This window comes from Doryrhamphus excisus, chromosome 6 (assembly GCF_030265055.1).
Source record: "Doryrhamphus excisus isolate RoL2022-K1 chromosome 6, RoL_Dexc_1.0, whole genome shotgun sequence".
Taxonomy (NCBI): Eukaryota; Metazoa; Chordata; class Actinopteri; order Syngnathiformes; family Syngnathidae; genus Doryrhamphus; species Doryrhamphus excisus.
Window position 1 is genome coordinate 23,732,572 of NC_080471.1, and position 8,268 is coordinate 23,740,839.

The 8,268-nt window shown below is 39.5% G+C and overlaps 1 long non-coding RNA gene across 1 annotated transcript; it reads left to right on the forward strand.

Moving 5' to 3' along the window:
* The first annotated feature begins 552 nt into the window (after positions 1–552).
* LOC131131182 (uncharacterized) lies at positions 553–8,268 on the forward strand. The gene is made up of 3 exons (XR_009130159.1): positions 553–750; positions 7,198–7,321; positions 7,466–8,268. It is a non-coding gene; the product is annotated as an uncharacterized LOC131131182 (long non-coding RNA).

An 8,268-nucleotide genomic window follows, 5' to 3' on the forward strand; every position in this document is an offset into this window, starting at 1 on the left:
TCAGTGTTAAGCTCAGCGTGTTGGCGTCAACAGTGCTCATCTTTTGGGAACTCCATGTGTCAATGGAAGTAGAATAATAATACTGGAACAATATGATGAATATTGTCATGAATCATGACTATGATGAGAACAAAGCTGAGAACCGCACTTGACAAAGTTAGCCTATAACCAGCGTTACAGTACTTTTAGTCCTGTTTGGGGAACAGGCCTACGTATATCTTTCAAATATTGTGCATAAATCTGTGCTAGTGAGACATTCATGCGCCATAGGCGTGTTGCAATATGATATTATTGCACAGGATGAGCCTTAAACTGGCCACTCCAAAATGTGCCGTTTTATTGTTGATACTGTTGAACAATTTTAAAGCATATGTTATATCAGCACAGCCCCTCATATGAAGGTATAGCGTGCCTTTGTTTTTACAGTATGGCATTGGCCTTTCCCTTTTCCTCAGAGGTCAACCATCGATCCTCTGAGTCAACACAACACCTCACACTTTCCTGATATTTACACACGGGGTGGGGGGGGGGGGGGGGGGGGACATTAAAACGAACGCACACGTTAGATCACCTCACCACATTCCTGCAAGGATGAAGACATCCTGTGAATACTCCAATCCTCAAACCAAACGTTCATTCACATTTTTACAGACATATAAAGTATCTGAAGTCCCACTCACCTTCCTGCAAGTGAACACAACACATGGTATCACCGGGGCATGTGAAGAGAAAGAAGAAGAGCATCCATGAGTGAGTATTCGCCACGGCGACATGTTTTTTTTTTTTTTTTTTTTTCTCCAGGGTGTCCTGCACGCCAAATGTTCTCCAACATGTCTGGCTTCCTCCTGTGAACACAACAATGATTTCACTGACTGCCCCCATCACACCTCCCATTCAAAGGCATTAAAATAGCTCTTCTCGGCAGCTTAGGGCAAAGCAGTCTTTCTCTATTTTTGTGTTCTCCATGCAGGGACGTTTCACACATCTAGAACTTACTAGAAGAGGCACAGGAGGGAAAACAAAAAGCTCTCACGGCCAGGCTGAGATGTGGCTTCTCGGTGACTAACCTGGTGGTTCAAAGGGCTCCGTGTAGCATATGTCTGCTCTTATGCTTCATAGTCTGCAGAGACACGCCAGGAATGGAGAACCCATTCTCTCACTAAATCACGTGATAAAGCTATAGTGACTGATACAAATGAAATATAAATAAAATAAAAAAAATAAATAAATGAAAAAAAAAATGTATTAATAAAAATAAAAAAGTTTGCACAATAAAGGATGGATTGTTCATAGGCCCAACAAATTTTGCCAGGCGTTTTCCGCCCTACAAGTTATTTTTTATTTTTATTTTATTTGGGCAAATATATGAAACATTACAGTGCATTTCTTACATCAATGAAAATATAACTTTCCATTATTTACATTCGTATTTAACTATCTGATCACAAGTCCAAAAGGAGGAGGCTGAAGCAAAAGTTTCTAAATGCCTACCCCTTTTCGCAAGATATAATCATGTTCATGCCACTGTCTTGTTTTCCCCTCTTATTATTATTATTTTAATATTATTATTGTTATTATCATTATTATCATTATTGTTATAATCTTTATCATTATTACCATTATTATTGTTATTATCACCATTATTATAATCATCATTATTACCATTTTCATCATTATAGTTTTTTTATTTATTTTTATTTTTTATTTTTATTTTTGTACAGACTTCATTGCTTCTTGTAGAGTGCTGTATCATTCCATCTGTTATTTTCTGAAATCTGCAGTATTTGTGCTTTTATTGTCAATTTATTAGCCCACTTTCCCCCCCCAATTGTAACATTTACATATCATTTTCTGGATTGCATGTGTCTAATCTTGTGCATTAAAAAAGTTTTTTTTATTAGTTTACAAGTTATTACCCATGAACTATATTATTGGTAGGTCAGGAGCTTTTAAACACTTTAAAACAAAAAAACAAAACACAATGAAAATAAAATTGACTTCAATAAAAATCCCAATCATAACAATAGAAAAATTAGATCCAATAAAAAGCACACACAACAATTAAAGCAGTAAGTAAAATGGAGTATCAAGTCTTAATAGATAGAATAGAATAGAAATAGTGAACATTATTCCTGAACAGGAAGGCTTAACATATAGCCAACGACACCGTCTGTGAGCGTGCACCATTTTGTTTCTATTTACTTTGCCGACCAAACGTTGGCAGTCGGGATGATGACTCAAGCTGTCTTTTTTCTGGATGGTTATTTTCTTATGATTGATTGTTATTTGGTTTTGAACTGATGAGCACAGTAGTTACTGGGGAACTAATGCACATACATTTAGAGTAGTTACTGGGGAACTAATGCACATACATTTAGAGTAGTTACTGGGGAACTAATGCACATACATTTAGAGTAGTTACTGGGGAACTAATGCACATACATTTAGAGTAGTTACTGGGGAACTAATGCACATACATTTAGAGTAGTTACTGGGGAACTAATGCACATACATTTAGAGTAGTTACTGGGGAACTAATGCACATACATTTAGAGTAGTTACTGGGGAACTAATGCACATACATTTAGAGTAGTTACTGGGGAACTAATGCACATACATTTAGAGTAGTTACTGGGGAACCAATGCACACACATTTAGAGTAGTTACTGGGGAACTAATGCACACACATCTAGAGTAGTTACTGGGGAACTAATGCACATACATTTAGAGTAGTTACTGGGGAACTAATGCACACACACATTTAGAGTAGTTACTGGGGAACTAATGCACATACATTTAGAGTAGTTACTGGGGAACTAATGCACATACATTTAGAGTAGTTACTGGGGAACCAATGCACACACATTTAGAGTAGTTACTGGGGAACTAATGCACACACATCTAGAGTAGTTACTGGGGAACTAATGCACATACATTTAGAGTAGTTACTGGGGAACTAATGCACACACACATTTAGAGTAGTTACTGGGGAACCAATGCACATATATTTAGAGTAGTTACTGGGGAACCAATGCACATACATTTAGAGTAGTTACTGGGGAACTAATGCACACACATTTAGAGTAGTTACTGGGGAACCAATGCACACACATTTAGAGTAGTTACTGGGGAACTAATGCACATATATTTAGAGTAGTTACTGGGGAACTAATGCACATACATTTAGAGTAGTTACTGGGGAACTAATGCACACACATTTAGAGTAGTTACTGGGGAACTAATGCACACACATTTAGAGTAGTTACTGGGGAACTAATGCACACACATTTAGAGTAGTTACTGGGGAACTAATGCACATACATTTAGAGTAGTTACTGGGGAACTAATGCACACACATTTAGAGTAGTTACTGGGGAACTAATGCACATACATTTAGAGTAGTTACTGGGGAACTAATACACACACATTTAGAGTAGTTACTGGGGAACTAATGCACATACATTTAGAGTAGTTACTGGGGAACTAATGCACATACATTTAGAGTAGTTACTGGGGAACTAATGCACATACATTTAGAGTAGTTACTGGGGAACCAATGCACACACATTTAGAGTAGTTACTGGGGAACTAATGCACACACATCTAGAGTAGTTACTGGGGAACTAATGCACATACATTTAGAGTAGTTACTGGGGAACTAATGCACACACACATTTAGAGTAGTTACTGGGGAACCAATGCACATATATTTAGAGTAGTTACTGGGGAACCAATGCACATACATTTAGAGTAGTTACTGGGGAACCAATGCACACACATTTAGAGTAGTTACTGGGGAACTAATGCACATATATTTAGAGTAGTTACTGGGGAACTAATGCACATACATTTAGAGTAGTTACTGGGGAACTAATGCACACACATTTAGAGTAGTTACTGGGGAACTAATGCACATACATTTAGAGTAGTTACTGGGGAACTAATGCACACACATTTAGAGTAGTTACTGGGGAACTAATGCACATACATTTAGAGTAGTTACTGGGGAACTAATACACACACATTTAGAGTAGTTACTGGGGAACTAATGCACACACATTTAGAGTAGTTACTGGGGAACTAATGCACACACATTTAGAGTAGTTACTGGGGAACTAATGCACACACATTTAGAGTAGTTACTGGGGAACTAATACACACACATTTAGAGTAGTTACTGGGGAACTAATGCACACACATTTAGAGTAGTTACTGGGGAACTAATACACACACATTTAGAGTAGTTACTGGGGAACTAATGCACACACATTTAGAGTAGTTACTGGGGAACTAATGCACACACATTTAGAGTAGTTACTGGGGAACTAATGCACACACATTTAGAGTAGTTACTGGGGAACTAATGCACACACATTTAGAGTAGTTACTGGGGAACCAATGCACCCACATTTAGAGTAGTTACTGGGGAACCAATGCACACACATTTAGAGTAGTTACTGGGGAACCAATGCACACACATTTAGAGTAGTTACTGGGGAACTAATGCACACGCATTTAGAGTAGTTACTGGGGAACTAATGCACACACATTTAGAGTAGTTACTGGGGAACTAATGCACACGCATTTAGAGTAGTTACTGGGGAACTAATGCACATATATTTAGAGTAGTTACTGGGGAACTAATGCACATACATTCAGAGTAGTTACTGGGGAACTAATACACACACATTTAGAGTAGTTACTGGGGAACTAATGCACACACATTTAGAGTAGTTACTGGGGAACCAATGCACACACATTTAGAGTAGTTACTGGGGAACCAATGCACACACATTTAGAGTAGTTACTGGGGAACCAATGCACATACATTTAGAGTAGTTACTGGGGAACCAATGCACATACATTTAGAGTAGTTACTGGGGAACTAATGCACACACATTTAGAGTAGTTACTGGGGAACTAATGCACATATATTTAGAGTAGTTACTGGAGAACTAATACACATACATTTAGAGTAGTTACTGGGGAACTAATGCACATACATTTAGAGTAGTTACTGGGGAACTAATGCACATACATTTAGAGTAGTTACTGGGGAACTAATGCACACACATTTAGAGTAGTTACTGGGGAACTAATGCACATACATTTAGAGTAGTTACTGGGGAACTAATGCACACACATTTAGAGTAGTTACCGGGGAACCAATGCACATACATTTAGAGTAGTTACCGGGGAACCAATGCACATACATTTAGAGTAGTTACCGGGGAACCAATGCACATACATTTAGAGTAGTTACCGGGGAACTAATGCACACACATTTAGAGTAGTTACTCGGGAACTAATGCACACACATTTAGAGTAGTTACCGGGGAACCAATGCACACACATTTAGAGTAGTTACTGGGGAACTAATGCACATACATTTAGAGTAGTTACTGGGGAACTAATGCACACACATTTAGAGTAGTTACTGGGGAACCAATGCACATACATTTAGAGTAGTTACTGGGGAACTAATGCACATACATTTAGAGTAGTTACTGGGGAACCAATGCACATACATTTAGAGTAGTTACTGGGGAACTAATGCACACACATTTAGAGTAGTTACTGGGGAACTAATGCACACACATTTAGAGTAGTTACTGGGGAACTAATACACATACATTTAGAGTAGTTACTGGGGAACTAATGCACACGCATTTAGAGTAGTTACTGGGGAACCAATGCACATACATTTAGAGTAGTTACTGGGGAACTAATGCACATACATTTAGAGTAGTTACTGGGGAACCAATGCACATACATTTAGAGTAGTTACTGGGGAACTAATGCACACACATTTAGAGTAGTTACTGGGGAACTAATGCACATACACTTAGAGTAGTTACTGGGGAACCAATGCACATACATTTAGAGTAGTTACTGGGGAACCAATGCACATACATTTAGAGTAGTTACTGGGGAACTAATGCACATACATTTAGAGTAGTTACTGGGGAACCAATGCACATACATTTAGAGTAGTTACTGGGGAACTAATGCACACACATTTAGAGTAGTTACTGGGGAACCAATGCACACACATTTAGAGTAGTTACTGGGGAACCAATGCACATACATTTAGAGTAGTTACTGGGGAACTAATGCACATACATTTAGAGTAGTTACTGGGGAACTAATGCACATACATTTAGAGTAGTTACTGGGGAACTAATGCACATACATTTAGAGTAGTTACTGGGGAACTAATGCACACGCATTTAGAGTAGTTACTGGGGAACTAATGCACACGCATTTAGAGTAGTTACTGGGGAACTAATGCACACGCATTTAGAGTAGTTACTGGGGAACTAATGCATATACATTTAGAGTAGTTACTGGGGAACTAATGCATATACATTTAGAGTAGTTACTGGGGAACTAATGCATATGCATTTAGAGTAGTTACTGGGGAACTAATGCATATGCATTTAGAGTAGTTACTGGGGAACTAATGCACATACATTTAGAGTAGTTACTGGGGAACCAATGCACATACATTTAGAGTAGTTACTGGGGAACCAATGCACATACATTTAGAGTAGTTACTGGGGAACCAATGCACATACATTTAGAGTAGTTACTGGGGAACCAATGCACATACATTTAGAGTAGTTACTGGGGAACCAATGCACATACATTTAGAGTAGTTACTGGGGAACCAATGCACATACATTTAGAGTAGTTACTGGGGAACTAATGCACACACATTTAGAGTAGTTACTGGGGAACCGATGCACACACATTTAGAGTAGTTACTGGGGAACTAATGCACATATATTTAGAGTAGTTACTGGGGAACTAATGCACATACATTTAGAGTAGTTACTGGGGAACTAATGCACACACATTTAGAGTAGTTACTGGGGAACTAATGCACATACATTTAGAGTAGTTACTGGGGAACTAATACACACACATTTAGAGTAGTTACTGGGGAACCAATGCACATACATTTAGAGTAGTTACTGGGGAACCAATGCACATACATTTAGAGTAGTTACTGGGGAACCAATGCACATACATTTAGAGTAGTTACTGGGGAACCAATGACACACATTTAGAGTAGTTATTGAGGAACTAATGAGTAGTGGTTAGGTAGGTCCATTCCTGGTGAACCACTGTGGTTTTGTGTACCTTACGGTGTTCTGTTAAAGTGTTCCGGGTGGATTTGTGCTTCCTCAATAGTTGTGTGAGATCCAGAGCCGGTGGGAGGCCCGTCATTGGCCAGCCAGCCGAGGGGGGTAAAACTGACAAGCTAGGAGCCAGTCAGATGTGTGTTGAAGACCACGGGAGGGAAGATGTGCTGAAGGTGAGAAGGAGGACAACCACCAAGGAGACATTGAGAGAGAGAGAGAGAAGGAGGGAGAGAAGGAGGGAAGAAGTAAAAAGTGATGACAGGTTATTTTTCACCTTTCTGCTCCTGACGCCTGATGTTATTTCCTATTCTCCTCAGACGCGGTGGATCCAATCTCTCTGTTCACGGACACTCTGAAACTGCATAACCACATGAAAACCGTTGGAACGTCCACACACTCCGCACACACACACACACACACACACACCTACACACACACACACACACACACACACAATAAAGCGATGCTTTCCAGATGACATGCCACTTATGCAACAAATCCATAATATCTCATCCTGCAACTTATTGACTAATATGAGTTTTCCATTTGCACAATATGAAAGTATATGAGCTGCTTCAGAAGTTAATATCATGCACATTTCACACGTAGAACGTGCAAACGTGTGCATGTTCACAGGTTTACGTGTGAGTGCGTCTCTTGCTGCGTGTACGTGGGTGACTGCGTCAGGTTCATTTTTGCCGCGGTGACTTTCTCGAGTCTTAATATTGTTTCCGTGTACGTTTCCGAGTATGAACATTGGACAGAGTTGACATGCATAAAACACGCACACGGGTCTCGTTCATTGACAGCGGATGGGAGTTAGGAGAGCGGGAGCTCGGAGGAGTCGTACGGACATTTTGAGCGGTGTAGGAGTGTGTTGGAGAGGTCTTTGCATATTTCGGGATCTATGAAAAGATGAAGCGGATACCCTGAGAGACTCAAAGCGAGGGAAAGTGAGAAGGGGATAAAGACATTGAGAGATGGGTGATGACAGCTAATCAGATAGGCGTGAAAGACGGAGTCAAGGTGAATGTTCCTCCACTAATTCTCCACTTTCACTATAAGGTTATTTCACTTTTTTATAGTCATGTGACACAGAGAGAACTGTGGCAAATTGAAT